A 19,278-nucleotide genomic window follows, 5' to 3' on the forward strand; every position below is an offset into this window, starting at 1 on the left:
TGTGGTGTATGGTGTATGGTGTTTGTGAGTGGTTTGTTGCAGCTCCCTCACCAACATTTTCTTTCTCTCTCTCCGATTTTGCAAGTACCGTACTACAAAAATGACGAATTTTCAAGGATATCGGTTGGTCTTGTGCACTATTCTGTCTGTTTGTCTGTCTGTCTGTTTGTATGTATGTCAATCGCCTGCAGGTCACAATTTTACACCCATCTTTATGAAACTTCACCAAATGGTGTAGTTGGTTTTCAGAAAGAATCCTATTGATTTTGAGGTCAACATAGGCCAAAATGTCAACATAGGTCAAAGGTCAACAACTTAAGGTGGAATTTCTTAAATCCTCAATTTTCATCTCATTGACTTGAAAATTGAAGTGGATTTGCATTTCACATCACTGAAATCAACCACCAATTATTTTTGAGATCAATTTTGGCCAAATGGTCAACATAGGCCAAACATCAACAATGTATGTGAAGGTTCTAAAATCCCCAATTTTCATCTGATTGACTTGAAATTTGAACAGGATTTGCATATCTGGTCACTTAATTCAACCACCAATTATTTTTGAGGTCTAAAGGTGAAAAGGTCAACATAAGCCAAATTTCTGAAATCCTCAATTTTCATGTGATTGACTTGAAATTTGGAGAGGATTTGCAAATCAGATCACTGAATTCAACCACCAATTATTTTTGATATCAATTTTGGCCAAATGGTCAACATAGGCCAAACGTCAACAACGTATGTGAAGGTTCTAAAATCCCCAATTTTCATCTGATTGACTTGAAATTTGAACAGGATTTGCATATCTGGTCACTTAATTCAACCACCAATTATTTTTGAGGTCTAAAGGTGAAACGGTCAACATAAGCCAAATTTCTGAAATCCTAAATTTTCATGTGATTGACTTGAAATTTGGAGAGGATTTGCAAATCAGATCACTGAATTCAACCACTAATTATTTTTGAGGTCAACATAGGTCAAAAGGTCAACATAGGCCAAAGGTCAACAACTTATTTTAGGGATTTTACAAGTATCGTGCTATGCACAACATATTTCTTGCTTATTTATTTTTATGCCTTTGTCACCGGAGGCATTATGTTTTCAGGTTGTCCATCTGTCTGTCCGTCCGTCCATCCGTGATAGGTTTTAGTTACCGCGATAACTTGAGAACGGCTAAAGGGATCTTAGTCAAACTTGGTGCAGGGATGTATAATGAGGTAAAGATGAACTAATTAGATTTTTGGGTCATGAGGTCAAATGACAAAGCTCAGAGGTCATGTTAGGTAAAAATCCTGTTACTGCGATAACTTGTGAACCAGTCATGGGATTCTGACCAAATTTGGTGCAATTATGTAGAATGATGCAAGGATGAACTGATTATATTTTGGGCTCAAGTGGTCAATGGTCAAAGTCTGTAATATGCCTATAACTTGAGAACAGCTGAAGTGATCTAATTCAAACTTGGTACAGATATGTCTAATGATGTAAAGATTAACGGATTATATTTTGGGGTTAAGAGGTGAAAGGCAAAAGGTCAGAGGTCATACCCAGTAAAAATGTGATAACTTGTGAACAGCTGAAGGGATTTAAATTAAAACTTGGTACAAGTATTGTAATGTAATAATGTGAGCGGAGGCATATCAGTCGACGTCATGACGTTGAAGAGTGCCGTTCTAGTTCTTTACCAGGAGCAAGGCTCAAGGAATAGCAATGTAGAACGGACAGTGACACAACCATCAAGGGAATTGACAAATGCAATTATAGGAGAGGGAGGAGGTGGGAAACACTGAAACTAGCAATTAAAATGGTTGGGGTAGGAAACGTTAATCTGGGAAATAACCATAATGGTACAGAATTGGGGATGACAAGCGATGGCGGTGCACTGCTTCCTTGAAGTCCAAGTGGATTTGGACTAGGAGTGGGTTACTTGGATGAATGTGATCATCCTGGAGTAAATAGGGAAGGTCAGAGGACTGAGAACACAAAGGGAGCAATATTGGAGAAGAGGCTGTAAAAAAACATAGATCACTGACCTGCCTGTGATATAAAAGCAATGGACCTCATGCTTCGGCCTCATCAAGAAAGATTCCAATATTTTTGAGAGCGACAGCTTCCACAAAATTCTGAATCGGCAGATGTGATGCTGGGATGCTAGCCAGTAGCAGAGAGCAGCACTCCATGAGCTATTAGCAAAGGCCTTGTGGACTGTGAGCTAAACTTCATCAACAAAGCATGCCCAGTCTGCTAGTATTCGTCACCACTGACTATAATATTCAAACGATAATATTGTACTTAGTATTCGTCGTCTCTGCTCTCATTTTCCATCTCGCTGCCACCTCTGTTACTTTCTTCTATATATGCATCCATATCTGCCTCTTCATCATCATCTGTTTGCGTTACTTGTATTTTGACAAAGTTAATATTTCAAGTACGAGTTTGAAGCATAGTTTCATTCTTCAATATGTTTTTCCAGCCTGCCATCATCTTTGATCCCTTGTTCATGGTCATTTCAATCTATAGATGCATCAGAAGGCATGAGGCATGAGAATTAGGGCTTTCCTGTAATAGACTGTGCAAACATACAGTGCTTTCAGAAAATATTCACACCCGAGACGTTTTCACATTTTGTTGTCACAGCCTGAATTAAAGATGGATTAAATTGAGATTGTTTGTCACTGATCTGCACATAATACCCCATAATATCAAAGTGGAATTATTTTTTTTAGAAATAATTACAAAATAATTACAAATGAAATATGTAAGTATCTAATTTACATAAGTATTCAACCCCCTGAGTCAATACTTCATAGAGGCGCCTTTGGCAGTGATTACTGCTTCGAGCCTTCTTGAGTATGTCTGTATCAGCTTTGCACATCTGTATTTGGAGAGTTTCTCCCATTCTTCCATGCAGAGCTCTGTCAAGTTGGATGGGGGAGCATCAGTGAACAGTAATCTTCAAGTCTTTCCACAGATTCTCAATGGGATTCAAGTCCCGGCTTTGACTGGGCCATTCAAGGACTTTCACGTTCTTGTTCTGAAGCCATTCCCTTGTTGATTTGGCTATATGCTTGTGGTTGTTGTCTTGTTGGAATGTAAATCTTCCCCGCAGTCTAGGGTCTTTTGCACTCTGAAACAGGTTCTCCTGAAGGATTTGCCTGTATTTGGCTCCATTCATTGTTTCCTCTATCATTACAGGTCTCCCAGTCACTGCCTCTGAAAAGCATTCCCATAGCATGATGCTACCACCACCATGCTTCACGTAGGGATGGTGTTAGATGGGTGACGTGCTGTGCTCGGTTTCTTCCGGAAGTAGCACTGTGCATTCAGGCCAAAGAGTTCAATTTTCGTCTCATCAGACAACAGAATATTTTGCCTCATGTTCTAAGAGTCTTTCACGTGCCTTTTTGCAAACGCTAGCCATGCTGGCATGTGCCTTTTTCTCGGGAGTGGTTTCCATTTTGCCACTCCACCATAAAGCCTAGATTTGTGAAGTGCTGCAGAGAATGTTGTCCTTTGTTCTCCTGTGTTGAATGTTCTCCCATCTCAGCCAAGGAACTCCAGTTCTGTCAGAGTGGTCATTGGGTTCTTGGTCACCTCTCTGACTGAGGTCCTTCTTTCCCATTGCTCAGTTTGGTCAGATGGCCAGCTCCAGGAAGACTGGTTACTTCCATAGTTCCATATCCATTTCCAAACGATGGAGCTCAGTGTGAACTTGGGAACTTTCAACACTCTATAAATTGTTTTATTCCCTTCCCCAGATCTATGCCTCCTCACAATTATATCTCAGAGGTCTGAGGGACAGTTCCTTGGACTCCATGGTAGAGTTTCTGCTCTGACATGCACTGTTAACTGTGTGACCTTATATTGAAAGGTCTTTCAAAATAATGTCCAACCAGGCCAAAGGTGGACTCCAATCAAGTTGTAGAGCCATCTCAAGGAAGATGAAAGGAAATTGGATGCACCTTTGTTCAATTTTGATTGTTATATCAAAGGGGTTGGATACTTATTGCCTCAAGACATTTCAGCTTTTATTTTTAATTATTTTGTAAAAATTTCTAAAACAAAAATTCCACTTTGACATTATGGAGAATTATGTGTAGATCAGTGACAAAAATCTCAATTTAATCCATTTTAAATTCAGCCTGTATCATAAGAAAATGTCAAAAAAGTCGAGGGGTAGCCAGGCTTGTAAAATATTATAAACCACAAACACACATGATTAGCATTTTAAACAGTCGCTAATGCTGTTTATAACATTAAACAAAGAAATTTGGAGAAATCCCGACATCCGTGAGGTAAGTTTTACTTTCAGAACTGAAGGAAGATCTACTGTAATCTATATACCCCATAAGGGTTGGGGACATACGTTTTGCTGGAAGAGATGGAACGTCGATGCTTTCGATATTTGATGGTCATTTTAACGATCGGTTTGTTTGAGTTTCACACTGAATAAAGTAAAGTAAAGGTAGAGCGTGGCGATTGTGATATATGACAGGTTCGACGATATGTTCAGCATGAACGGCATATAAATCAAAATGGCGGAGTGTGGAGAGTCAGCCGCCGTACCGCCATAATGACATCAGACGTAATCGCATAAACCTGTCATGTGACCAGATCCTCAGCTCTGATTGGTATACGTTTGAGGGGACATACATACAGACGGACACTGTTCTCAATGGCTTTGCCCTATGGGCTACGCCGTAAAAATGGTGCTTTTGTCTACTGTGTAATGATCCTTCTAATTTTCATCCTTAAGCCACCTCTCCGTTGCTGTCCGAGTGGATCATGACTTGATCATCTTACTTGCCAAGGCACATCCTGAGCTGTGGAGTTGGGGGCACATCTCAAAATGGGCCCTGAAGGGGTCAACTCACACACAACAACAGTGACATTATTTTAAGGCAATAATGGGAGTTGAACGGATTCTACCAGCATGAAGTTCACTTATTTCACACATATAAACCACACTCACAACCTTTTCATATTTATTCCTGCATAATATGGCCTGCTAAGTATCGGTTCATGGTAATTTGAATTTTTTGGTATAATATTTAACTAATGACATTATTTTGTTGTCTTTTACAAATCAGATTTAATAATAAATCACAAATAGATCGACACTCTTCGACGTCATGACGTCGACCGATATGCTTCCACCCACATTATTACATCATGAAACATACTTGTACCAAGATTTATTTAAATCCATTCAGCTGTTCTCAAGTATCACATTTTACCTGACATTACCTTTTTTTCTTTTTCTTTTTTTGTATACTGAATCGAGGCTCGTGAAAGAGCTAACATTTATTTCACAATCAAATCAACCAGACAAACAAAATATATAAAAGAGGGAGCGGAAGACAAGATGGGGAGAGAAGGGGAAGCACACAAACACAACATTTGAGAGCAGGGAGAAGTGTGGGAGGGAGAGGGCTTGGGGGGAGGAGGCGTGGGAAGGGGGCGGGGGAGAGGTATAAAACACAAGGAGACCAAGGACTTCCAGGACAGAAGTTGGTATTTCAAAAAAGTGTAGGATTTGGGGTGAAATTAGCGGGGGTAGAAAAGATCAAGGTTTTGGATTGGGGAAGATAAGAGATGGTGGTGAACAGCTGTTTTAAAGACCTGGAGGGTGGAGTAGGATTGAAGAGAGTGAGGGAGTTTGTTCCAGAGGCGGGAGAAAAGAGGAATGAAGGAGTGAAGGTGAGCAGAGAGTCTTGATTTTGGCAGTTTAACCATAAGAGGGTTGCAGGCAGATCTTGTGCGACCTGTCGGAATATTTTGGGGAGAGAGCCCAGAGAGAGCTGGGGGGGGCAAAGCCAGAGAGGAGTCGGTAGAAGACGGAAAGATCACCAACCTGCCTGCGGTGAGTGAGTGAAAGGCCCTTGGAGTTCGCTTCATCGCGGGAGATTCCAATGATTCTGAATGCTTTGGTTTCAACAGCGTGAAGACGAGCTAGGTGTGAGGCAGGAGCACCAGACCAGAGGGGAGAGCAGTATTCCATAGAGCTGCGGATGAAAGCCTTGTAAGTGGTGAGGAGCTCAGGTGTGCCAAGGAAGGACTTCGCACTCGGAGGATGCCCAGTCGGCGACTGGCTTTGGAGGCCAGATTTGAAATGTGGTTTTCACAGGAAAGATCATGGCAGATAGTGAGACCCAAAAGCTTGAGTGACAGAACTTCTTGGAGAGGATTATTCAGAAAGTGGATGGGAGGGTTGTCCAGTCAGTCTTTTCGGAGAGACATCGTAAGTGTGTGAGATTTGTCAGGATTGAAAGACATGTTCCACTTGTTTGCCCAGTCTGTGATTTTGTCCAGGTCTGCAGAGAGTGAGGAGGCTGCAGACTGCCGATCTGAGGGATGAGGAATGGAGCGACACAGAGTAGAGTCGTCAGGAAAGAGATATCGAGGATTTTCAAGAGTCAGAGAGATCATTTATGAAGACCAGAAAAAGCACAGGGCCCAGAACACTGCCTTGGGGAACTCCAGCCTGAACAGGAAGAGGAGATGAGAGAAACCCATTCAGGGCCACACGTTGACTACGACTAGAGAGGAAGTCCGCCAGCCATGCGTGGAGATTTCCATGGGTACCAAAAGAGGAGAGTTTGGTGAGCAGAGCAGGGTGCCAGACCGTATCGAAGGCATTTGAAATGTCAAGGGAGACAGCTCTAATTTCCTGTTTGGCGTTGAGGACCTCCATCCATTGTTGAGAAAGCAGAAGCAGCATGTCCAGAGTAGAGTGACCAGGTCTGAAACCAAATTGATGGTCAGAGATCAAGCCATTGGAGAAGAGGAAAGATTTCATATCTGAAGCAATGATGGATTCCATGACTTTGCTGATAATTGGGAGAAGGCTGATTGGTCTGTAGTTGCTAGGATCTGTTTTTGCACCTTTTTGTGCAAAGCGGTGATGTTGGCTGATTTCCAAGCAGATGGCAGATGACCTTGAGCAAAAGAGAGGGTGAAGAGAACAGAGAGAGGGAGTGAAAGAGCGGAAGAACATGATTTTAGGACCCGTGGGCTGATGCCGTCAGGACCAGTTGCAGAATCAGAGTCGAGGGTTGACAGAAACTTTTCCACCTTGGCAGGAGGAAAGGACACAGAGTCCAGGAGCAGCTGGGTACGACTGGGTACAGTGGGCACAGAGAGGGATGGGTTTGGGACACAAGATTTAGAGGCAAACACAGAGTTGAGTCATTCAGCTTTTTCACGTGCGGAGTCAGCCGTGTAGCCGTTTGAGGTGAGGGAGGGGATGGAGGGGGAACAAACACCAGAAACAGATTTGACCAGATGCTACCAGGATTTGGAAGAGGGAGACAGATAAGAGAGTTCGGTCTTGAGAACGGAGAGATATTGTTTCCTGGCTCTCCTGAGGGTGGACACACACTTGTTTCGGGCTTTGTGAAAGGAAATGAGATTTCCTTCCGTTGGATTTGCTTTCCAGGAGACGAAATCAAGTTGTTTCTGGGCAACAGCCTCACCACAAGATTCTGTGTACCATGGACGGGAGGAAGGGTATGACAACTGAAGACGAGATGGGATAAATCTGTGCATGAGAGAGAGCAATTTACTTTGGAAGAATTCCCAGGATGAGTTGATGTCAGAGGCGGTAGAGATGGGAGACCAGTCCAGATGATTGATGGCTGCTTGAAGACCGTGCCAGTTGGCCTGAGTGAAATGCCAGACTCGTCGACGCTGAGGAGGCTCTCTTAGAATGGTCAGAGAGATGTCCACTTTAACAAGCACATGATCAGATGACCGATTGGTGCAGAAGAAGAGCAGCAGACATTTTCAGGGAAGTTAGTCATAACCAAGTGCAGAAGAGAAGATGCTCCGTTGACTGAGATCCAGGTCGGGAAATTGACAGATTGTATCAGTCCCAGTGAGTCGCAGAAGTCCTTTGCTGAACAGCCATGGCTGGTGAGAGAGGTACCCACACCCAGCCAACTGGCATGGTGACAATTATTGAAATCACCACATATGAGGAAGAGAGAGTTGGGATGGGTAGATGGAAGTTGGTCCATATTATCAGACAGTGAGATGTAGATGGAGTCATCACTGTTTGGTGGACGGTACAACACACATATGAACAAAAGGTGGGAGCGAAGGGGAAGCCGTAGCCAAAGGTATTCCTGGGGGTGAGGTGGAGAGAGGGCAGTGGAGGGCCAGTGAGGAAGAGAGTTTTTTTATAAAGATAGCAACCCCACCTGCAGGACGAGGCTCAGGTCTATCATACCGGAGGAGGGATTAACCTGGGAGAGATACCAAGGAATCAGACACATCATGAAGGAGGAAAGTTTCTGTTAAGCAGATCACATCTGGTTTGTCAGAAGCAACCTGTATGGAGAGATCAGTCAAGTTTGAGCGAAGGCCCCGGATGTTTGAGGTCCATACCGTTAATGAAGAGGAAGGGGGAGCATCGGATACAGAACGGGGGGGGGGGGGGGGGAAGGGGTAGGGTACGATGTGGAAGAGGAGGAAGAGGTAGGGAGAGCTGTTGAAGGTGTGTCAGAGATTTCAGAGATTTCAGAATAGCTTGGAGAAAGGGAAGAATGGGGCGGACAAAAGGTTTGATGGGGATTGGGTGAGGCACAGTGAGGTGTTATTTGAGGAGGGGGAAGAGCGAGGCAGAAGGTTGGGGGAGATGAAGGTGAAAGTTGGAAGGGGGAAGAAGCAGGGAAGACGCTTTGAGGAGGAGGGGTGAGAGGGGAGTCTAGGAGGGGAGGAGCGAGGGAGAGTCTCGGGGGGTGGGGGGGTGTGGGGGGAGTTTCGGAGGGAGGGGAGGGAAGGGGCAAGGGGTTAGATTTGGAGGGGAGGGGTGATGGGGAAGTTTTGGAGGGAAGGGGTGATGGGGAAGATTTGGAGGGGAGGGGCAAGGGGGAAGATTTGAAAGGAATGGGTGATGGGGAAGATTTGGAGGGGAGGGGCAAGGGGGAAGAATTGAAAGAGATGGGTGATGGGGAAGATTTGGAGGGGAGGGGCAAGGGGGTAGATTTGGAGGGGAGGGGAGATGGGGAAGTTTTGGAGGGGAGGGGTGATGGGGAAGTTTTGGAGGGAAGGGGTGATGGGGAAGATTTGGAGGGGAGGGGCAAGGGGAAAGATTTGAAAGGGATGGGTGATTTGCGAAGATTTGGAGGGGAGGGGCAAGGGGGAATATTTGAAAGAGATGGGTGATGGGGAAGATTTGGAGGGGAGGGGTAAGGGGGTAGATTTGGAGGGGAGGGGTGATGGGTAATTTTTGGAGGGGAGGGGGGATTGGGAAGTTTTGGAGGGAAGGGGGGATGGGGAAGATTTGGAGGGGAGGGGTGAGATTGGATTTTGAAAAGTGTACGATTCATGGGAAACGAACATTTTTTGCAAAATGAGTTTGAGACCTTCGAGTCAAAAATACGTTTGAGGACGCTGAAGGAGGGGTGGAGGGCTGGAGAGTTTCGGGAATGTAGAAAAGAGGAACTGTAAGAGATGGTATTTTTTTTTTTGAATGAATAGATTTGGTGAGCAAGACGAAAGCATCCTTTTATAGGAGAAGAAGAAAAAGGTGTTATAATATATGACAGAATATAGTTCTTCAGGGGAGAGATTAAACATTTCTAACCACGTGATCGCGAGATCACGAACAACGTGAATGAAGAACGAACGAACAAATAAGAACAACAAATAAACGAATAAGAACTGAGAAGGAAATATTTTTTTGGGGTTTTTTTTTTTGAGTTGATATTAAACAAGGAAGTATGGGGTGAACGACTGGGACGAAACAGAGAACGAAAGTAATTGCAGCGCATTCGACGAACCGCTGATAGAAAACAAAACCACAAGGTCGGAGACGTTAGCCTAAGCGTACTAGTACTAGTACTAGGCCTCAGAATACGCGACACGAATTAACTGACGATTGTGTATACATGTACGAAAAATTAACACCGAAAATTTTCCTAAAGACACGCTATAGGTACACACACCAAAAGATAGATACAGTCTCGACAAAAACAATTGTGAAAAAATTACTTCGCTTCGAAAGCGTGAGCGCATGGAACAGCTTCGAAGAACGTGACCTCCAATCTTGCGCATGCGCAATGTGTATCTTGTGTATTTTGTATGATGTGTATTTTGTGTATTTGTGTATCTTGTGTATAAATGTGTATTTTGTGTGTATCTTGCCATTTTGTTAGGGAATATTGCCATTTTGCCAGGGGGATCTTGCCATTTTGTGTGTATATTGCCATTTTGTGTGTATCTTGCCATTTTGACCTTTTGATGCCGAAATCGAATCAGTTCATCTTTGCATGAAGGATATCGGACCGGGAAGGACGGACGGGCCCGGACGGGCCCCGGGAAGGTTATAGGCTAGGTAGTCTTGTAGGCTTATAGGCTTCCTGTCGAGGCCGCTTCGGCCGGGCTGGGCCCATTTCGCAATTAAAAGCTGAGCTGAATTGTTGTACTCAATCTTCTACGGCCGCTAGTAAAAGCTGAATTATAGTAGTAAATTCATTCAAAAAGAACCCGGGCAATGCCGGGTGCTTTCGGCTATTAATTATATAATTATATACTTATATAATGTATGCGTTTGGTGAAAATCCCATCACTGGTTCACGAGTTAGTTCCGTAACAGAATTGTTACCTAGCGAGACCTCTGACCTTTGCCCTCGTGACCCCAAATTCTAATCAGTTCAACTTAGCATCATCATACATAACTGTACCAAGTTTGACTAAGATCCCTTCAGCTGTTTCCAAGTGATCGCGGAAACGAAAACCTATCACGGACAGACGGACAACCCAAAAACATAATGCTTCTGGCGACTTTGTCGGCGGAGGCATAAAATGGGGATAACAGCGTTGAATTATGCTTCTCACTCGAATTCATTTTTAACTGAGAAATAAATATACAGTTCAGAAACTTATTAGTCATGTACGCAAACCATGGCTATTAGGTAAATAGATCCAATCAGGAAATTGGACGTGTAACATTTAATGTTACAATTATCGCCAATAAAAAACTGAGTGATCTTGCAAATTTGCTTTCAAATTACATCTCCCATGGAATTTGCACACGTGGCTGCACATGACCCATATCAATACCCTCTATAAATTGGCCACCGGTGTGGCCAAAGGCAGTTTAGGAATGGCTGTTTTATTTAACATCAAATGAACTGGTTAACGCCATCAGGATGTGGCATGCATCGATGACTCAGACTGCTTACCCATACCACCATGTTCACCGCAATACGATCCTTGGGGCACTGACAATGTACCATCAGACTTGGACAGTCCATTCTGAGACATCAATCAGGTTGCCCAAGACTTTCAATCCGTCAAGAGGAATTTTTTTTGTCCTGTCACCCTTTGATTTGATTGATTTTTCTCGTCACCCTTGCCAGAACGAACTACTTTTCAATAGCATGACCTCTCCAGAATAACTTGCAAAGAGCAATGAACCATCAAATTGGGACTCACAACATTACAGAACAGGCTTTAATGACAGTCGTATGATATCCAGAAGACTACGGCTCTGCATCCATAAAACACAGCACCATCAACAGACGCAGATGCATTGGTCAACACAACATCACAACTAGAGGTTGAACTGTTGGAGTTATGGAATTGTCACTAACACTTTTTTTTGTGTTCTAAGTCGAGGCTCGTGTAAAAGCTAACACATGGAACATATAATAAAGGGAACGGGAGACAAGAGGGGGAGAGAGAGGGAAGCACAACAATAGTGGAGAACAGGGACATCGGGAGATCTGTGGAAGAGGCGAGGCTGGGGAGGGGTACACGGGATAAACAAGATAAACAAGATAGACACTACAATGACTTTCAGGAAAGAAAACGGAATTTGAAAAAGGTGGATTTGGGGTGTATTAATGGGGGTAGAAAAGATCAAGGTTTTGGATGGGGGAAGATAAGAGATGGTGGTGAACAGCTGTTTTAAAGACCTGGAGGGAGGGGTGGGATTGAAGAGAGTGTGGGAGTTTGTTCCAGAGGCGGGAGTAAAGAGGAATGAAAGAGTGAAGGTGAGCAGAGAGTTTTGATTTTGTCAATTTCACCATAAGAGGGTTGCTGGCAGATCTTGTGCGACCTGTAGGAATATTTTGGCGCCAGAACACAGACAGAGCTGGGGGAGCAAGGCCGGAGAGGAGTCGGTAGAAGACAGAAAGACCAACAACCTGCCTGCGGTGAGAGAGTGAAAGGCCCTCGGAGTTTGCTTCATCGCAGGAGATTCCAATGATTCTGAAAGCTTTGGTTTCTAGAGTGTGAAGCCGAGCTAAGTGTGAGGCAGGAGCACCAGCCCAGAGTGGAGAGCAGCATTCCATCAAGCTGCAGATGAAAGCTTTGTATGTGGTGAGGAGCTCAGGTGTGCCAAGGAAGGACTTTACACGATGGAGGATGCCCAGTTGGTGACTGCCTTCAGATGCCAGCTTGGAAATGTGGTTTTCCCAGGAAAGATCGTGGCAGATAGAGAGACCCAAAAGCTTGAGTGACAGAACTTCTTTTAGTCAGGGGGCCGGGAGCTGAACCTGGAAAATGGTTCCAAAGTTTTTTTCTCAGTGTTTTCATGTTATATAGGTATTGTACTCTATGAAACTGCATGATGGCATTCTCCCATCATTGAGCATTTTCATATGACAGGCTTCATACAAATGCGGCTATCGGGATGCAAAACACTGGTTTTAGGGGGGTGGGGAAAATAGAAATACCCTTTTATCTTTACAAACATTCAAGCTAGCGTCTTTATTTTTTGCATATGGGTGTATCTTGACCATACCTATTCGTGGGTCAAAGGTCAAAGGCATAGGTCAAGGTCAAAGGTCAAATATCTGGGTCAAACGTGTACAACGCAGCATTGTTTATACATTGTGATATATTTCTCATTATACTGAACCTGTATCCATTGTTATAACGTCTAATGTCTTGTTATAAGGTCTCTGAGCTCAATACTGAATGAAGAAATGCTAGACTACATAATATTTATTGAGTTCTTTATGATTTTATGTTCAAAGATTACATCACATCTGGTTACATAAATGATCTTGATATGGTGTACCATAGGTTACTAAACCACCAAAATTGTACATATTCTGTATTTGGTTTTTAAGTCTTTCTTACATCATAAACATCATCAATCATCAGTGTTATTGGAATCATCACCATCTTCCCCTTCATCACTTGTTTCATCATCACTATCAGGTGATATAGTATTCACTCTGTTGTGACATACTGATGCTGCGTCCTGTTGCTGACAGGCACAGAAGACTGAGCAAGTCATTCCTGCTTTGTTGCATCCACATCGAATACTTTCACATGGTGTGTCACTGCAGCAGCCACAACTGATGATCTTTTGGATGTACTCGGGGACCAGTTCACTTCCTGCAGGAACTGTAGTTGGGCAGAGCATATCCCCATCTTTGCTCCATCCATACTCTAACGGGTCTAACCTCTAAGGCCCAGACCTCAAGGCATTCTTCCACAAGAAAGTCTGTAGGTGTGCTCTTTTCAGATTTTCCTGGAAAGCAGCATCAGTTGGTGGGAGTGAACAGAGTTTTGGCATTGTGCTGCTCCCGTTGCATATTCTGGTTTTCCATACCTTTGCTCTTGCCTCACAGAGAGTATGGCAGCTTTTCTGACAGTAAGAAGCAACAGCGAATGGAGTTGCCTGCTTCACTACTTCAGGCCAGGGGGCCTCAATTTCTCTAAGAAGACTCAGTGAGTGTTGTTTTATAGTGTTCAACACCTTCTTCTTCCCGATGCCAAAGCATCCTGCTACAGTATCACATCCAGATAAGGAGTGTCCTGCAAGCAGGTTTGGAATGAGGTCTGCATATTGGGCAGCGGTTGCCTTGAGGTCTATGACACTTCTTCCATGTATAGGAGATGGCATTATAATTGGGATGTCAAGATTCTGCTCCAGATAGTGGTGCAACAGAAGGGCCCACACATCTGTATCATCAGCCACCACAGCTACACCAAATGCCCCCTCTGAAGCCGCCATAAATGCCTGCTGCACTATAATATTGTCAGCTTCCTCATGACTGCTATACAGATCTCGTCTTTCTATGACAATGAATGAATGAATGAATGAATGATCGTTTTAAGGCCATTTTCCCCGCTAGAGTGGGGGTTAGCCTTGCGGGCCCCATGACAATCATGGTTCCCTGTTTGAGGCAATGATTTTATGGCCGGATGCTCTTCCTGATGCCAACCCTTGGTCACGCTCTTACGATGCGCAGGGATACGGTGTACCTATTCTAAACCGGGGTACACACCGGGATCATTCATCCCAGCAAGCTGGTACTCAATTTGCCGACCTCGGAAGGATGACAGGCTGAGTCAACCCCCCTGGCGTTAATTCAGCGATCGACCGGGATTCGAACCCAGGATCCTAGGATCCCAAGCCGGCACCCGAACCGCTAGGCCAACGCCAGGCTTTCTATGACAATGCCCTTGCCAATCTCGATAGTTTCCTCCTGTCCTGTTATCAAAAGTGTGTGCTCCTGTGTATGGTTCTGAACAAAGTCTTCATCTCTTTGCAAGTCCTCGCATATCAGTTTGATGAGCTGCTTCTTATTGCCTGAAACAGTCAATACTGCTTTCTTTACGGGGATTGGTGTTGAGGGTGTCAACTGATACACCCTGCCAGTACCCCTGGCTAATCGTGTTGAATCTTTGGTGCTGAATTCATTGTATCTATCAAAGACTAGATAGACATCACATTTGGAGAGCTTCTCTGCTATTTTGTGCTTGAAGGCATCAATGTAAGTCTGCACATTTCCAACAGCAGGCCAACCAGGTATCCAGAGAAGGGCACACCCATCAATGACAGTGACTTATATTTTTTCATGGGCTACTCTTGATGACACCTCAATTTTCATATCTCTTTGCAAGATGGATTTAGATGTGGATATCCGCATATCACCAGAGTCTGCAAAGAGAGCCGTTGGCAGTGGAGCCAATTCATGGGACATCAGATGGTCAATGTCTATATCCCTATTACTGGCCTGCAGACATATGACACGACTGCAGATTAGGTTTGTATCAAAAACCTTCTGTGTGCCGATATTTACAGACTTCTTCGTGTCTGCCATTGAAGTTATCCTTCTTTCAATCTTGTGATGAAAGCCTCGAGGTAAAGCCTCTGTAAATTCCCCGGATTGTTTGCTCCCGATTTCAATTGATTTGTGAACACTAACTGTTGAAGATGATTGTACCCTTCTAGTAACTATGTTCACAATTGATCCCTCTGGGTGCTGCTGGTGGTCAAGTGGTGGTATGCACTGGGCCATCTTCACTCTTATGTCCTGTCGATCCTTTGCATCAGATTTTATCCTAGATTTGCTTTCTTCTTTGTGCACGCTTGCCTGCCTGGTTACACTCTCATCACTTCGCATTTCAGCTACATCGGTAGCTATCTGACCGCAGACATGTAGGCTCAATGCCCAAGATTTCAAAGCTTCGGGGTTAAGTGTGATGCCTATTATGCCGTGCTTGCCTTTGCCATATCTCATGTACGTGGTCTCGATGAGCATATCAGACCAGATTCCATTTCATATGCCATCAATGTGCCTCACAACGTGGTCCTCTTTGTTGAAATGCTGTAGAACATGTTGTGGGAGAGTTGTGGGAGTTGTGGTACACCATATACAGATCATTTACGTAACCAGATTTGATGTAATCTTTGAACATAAAATCATAAAGAACTCGATAAATATTATGTAGTCTAGCATTTCTTCATTCGGTATTGAGCTCATGAGACCTTATAACAAGACATTAGACGTTATAACAATGGATACAGGTTCAATATAACGAGAAATATATCGGTGTATAAACAATGCTGAGGTGTACACGTTTGACCCAGATATTTGACCTTTGATCTTGACCTATGACTTTGACCTTTGACCCACGAATAGGTATGGTCAAGATACACCCATATGTCAAAAATCAAGACCCTAGCTTGGATGTTTGTAAAGATATAAGGGTGTTTCTATTTTCCCACCCCCCTAAAACCAGTGTTTTGCGTCCCGATAGCCGCAATTGTATAAAGCCTGTTATATGAAAATGCCCAATGATGGGAGAATGCCATCATGCAGTTTCATCGAGTACAATACCTATATAACATGAAAACACTGAGAAAATAACTTTGGAACCACTTTCCAGGTCAGGCCAAAATATGCATTTGACCCCCTGACTATTTGAGAGGATTGTTGAGAAATAGATGGGATTCTGCTCCACATTCATTCTGTTCAAATTTCAACTATGAACTTGGCGAGTCTGGTCTAAAGGTGAGAAATAATTTTCTAATTGCGCTGTTAAGCAAGCAGCTTGATCAGTTTGGTTGGGGGCAGGAAGGTGCCGGCTGAATGGAATCACCAGAACATGTACATGTTAAACACTGTGGGAAGCAAGGAGAAGCTGACATCTCAGGTGTTAATCCTTCATTGGAGCAAAAGTAAGAGACAGGATAGGGGTGAAGGTTGATATCGGGTGGGTCTTTATGCTGACCTAAAGATAAGGATTTGCTCTTTACATCTAAAGTTTGTTTATGTGACCGCAAAACCTCATCTTGGCAAAGAAGTGTGGCTAAACGGAATGCTGTATCGCAACTGACATAGGAAAAGGTTCCGGGAAGCTAAAAAAAATTGGTGGCGCAGCTCCTTGATTACATTTTTTTGAGATTGAGGGTGGTGGTCGCAAGAGACCGAGGTCAATGTGCATTGGTGGACAAGTAGGACAATCAATGGAAGAAATGAAACATTGATCGAGATATGTGAACCACTGAGGAAGAGATAGAGGTAGATGAGGGAGAATATAGATGGAGACGGACAAACAAGCAATGCAGGTAATGATGAGGAGTAAGGGAGAACACAAGGAGTGGACAAGATGAATGTATAAGCAATTTTTTTGGGAGGGTTGGGTGGTGGTTTAACAGGTGCATAAAATATCATGGCTTTGCATGGGGGGTGACATGAGATGGTGCTCAACAGCTGTCTTGAAGACCTGGAGGGAAGCATGAGATTGTAGAGAGTATGGAACAAGGTTCCGCAGGCAGGAAGAAAAGAGGAACAAATGAGTGGATGTGAGCAGTGGTTCTGAATTTAGGCAGTTTCACTCAGTGTGGGTTGCTGCTGGACCGCTCCTGCAGATACATGAGGGGGACTGAGCATGAAGTCTTGACCAGGAGCCACCAGGTTTTATAGGAGGGAGACAAGTTTGAAAGTTCATTCTTGAGATTGCACAGATGTCGTGTTCTGGCTCTCCAGAGAGGACACAAACTTCTTGTGAGCTTTGTGGAATGATCTGAGGTCGTCTTCAGTTGGATTTGCCTTCCAGGGGGAGAATCCAAGTTGTTTTAAAGCAATTGCCTCACCACAGCCAGTGCACACTCATTCATTGTCATTGCCAATAAGCACGCTCATTTGCAGACAGCAATGTTGTTTTTGGCCAGCATCTTCACTGATGTCATGCTTGTGTTTGGAGTGTACAGATCAATTTGTTGGCCTTCTTCCATCAGAATATTAACACCTTTGTACATACCGTAAAACAATACGATGTAAGAAACTGTTGTTGCTTAACCTCTTTGAGGAGTATTCAAAAGCATCGCTGGCAGGATGAGCAAGCTAGGTATGCACACTCACCTCTAACCTATTATCTAGGTTGGGTTTGAATCTCGACCAAACTATTACCTGTCATCCTGGTGTTTCCCAGGCAGGATGGTGATTCGTGAATGTGTGTGCCATCCCTTGGATAGACATTAAAGGTTCCACGGTTTCCTTTGCGAAGAGTAGGCAAAGTATTTCCGGCACCCAAGGCCAAATTACAAACTGCTGCACGAACTACTGCTGGGAAGGCAATGGCAAACCACCGACTACAACCATTGCAAGCACCGATGCTCTAACAGTATGGTGCATCAGAATCAGCATCTATGAGGAAAAATATGAGGACACCCTCAACTGAAATATCTCCACATGTATATAAACGGCCACTTAACATAAGAGTGACGAGCGACAGAAGACGTACATAAGAGTGACATTGCACCTGACCGCTGCTAGGTAAACAGAAGTCGGTTGATAGAGTGAGGAAAAATACAACGTTGACCTCACCTTGTAAGTTGCTATTAAAATGATCTCAAGATAATTAGTGTCATGAATACTGGAAACATTTCGATTTCTATCAACAGAAAAAAAATCGACATTACATGCTCCATGTCGTTTAAATCAAGAATTTCAAAGCATACATGAGACACTGAGACAGGAAAGAATGGTATTAAATGTACAAGATATACAAGGATATTGGACGCAGGAGAGGGCCATTTGTCCAATCACTACATCAATCCACATCAATGCAATCCATCAGGTTATTGATTGAACTTTACTGAGTGGAAGGGCTTGGAGATGGAGGAGCGGGAGGCAGCGAGTAAATAAGATTGGGGCAGGTACAGTGACCTCGAAGATTTTTCAAGTATATTGGTCGGTTGCGTTTGTTATTCTGTCTATCTGTCTGTTTGTTTGTTTGTCTCTATGTTTGTCACTAGCCTACAGGTCACAATTCTAAACCAATAGTCATGAAACTTCACCAGGTTGTAGAGGTCGTTACAAATGGAGAAGCCGATTAATTTTGAGGCCATAGGTCATCTGGAGGTCGAATTTCTAAAATCGCCATTTTTCATCCGATTGAATTGAAAATTGAACAGCATTTGTATATTGAGTCACTAAATAGGGATATTTAGCCTGGTGTTGGCTTAGTGGTTAGGGTGCCGGCTTGGGATCCTAGGATCCTGGGTTGGAATCCCGGTCGATTGCTGAATTAACGCCATGGGGGTTGACTCAGCCTGTCATCCTTCCGAGGTCGGCAAATTGAGTACCAGCTTGCTTGGATGAATGATCCCGGTGTGTACCCCGGTTTAGAATAGGTACACCGTATCCCTGCACATCGTAAGAGGCGACGAAGGGTTGGCGTCAGGAAGGGCATCCGGCCATAAAAACATTGCCTCAAACAGGGAACCATGATTGTCATGGGACCCGCAAGGCTAACCCCAGCTCTAGCGGGGAAAAATGGCCTTAAAACGTCCATTCATTCATTCAAATAGGGAAACCAACTATTTTTGAGGTCAAAAGGTCGAAGGTCAACTCAAGGTCAAACTTCCAAAATCAATTTTCATCTGAAAAATCATCAATATTTATGCGATTGACTTGAAAATTGAACAGCATTTGCATCATGGCTCACTGAATTAGGAAACCAAATATTTTTGAGGTCAAAAGGTCAAAGGTCAATTCGAAGTCAAACTTCTAAAATCATCCA

The 19,278-nt window shown here is 43.7% G+C and overlaps 1 protein-coding gene across 1 annotated transcript in view; it reads left to right on the forward strand.

Annotated features, from left to right (window-relative positions):
- Positions 1-19,278, forward strand: part of PKHD1L1 (PKHD1 like 1) — a 513,959-nt gene that overhangs the window by 307,095 nt on the left and 187,586 nt on the right. The window lies entirely within an intron of this gene.

Source organism: Myxine glutinosa, chromosome 12, assembly GCF_964187855.1.
Source record: "Myxine glutinosa chromosome 12, kmMyxGlut1.1, whole genome shotgun sequence".
Taxonomy (NCBI): Eukaryota; Metazoa; Chordata; class Myxini; order Myxiniformes; family Myxinidae; genus Myxine; species Myxine glutinosa.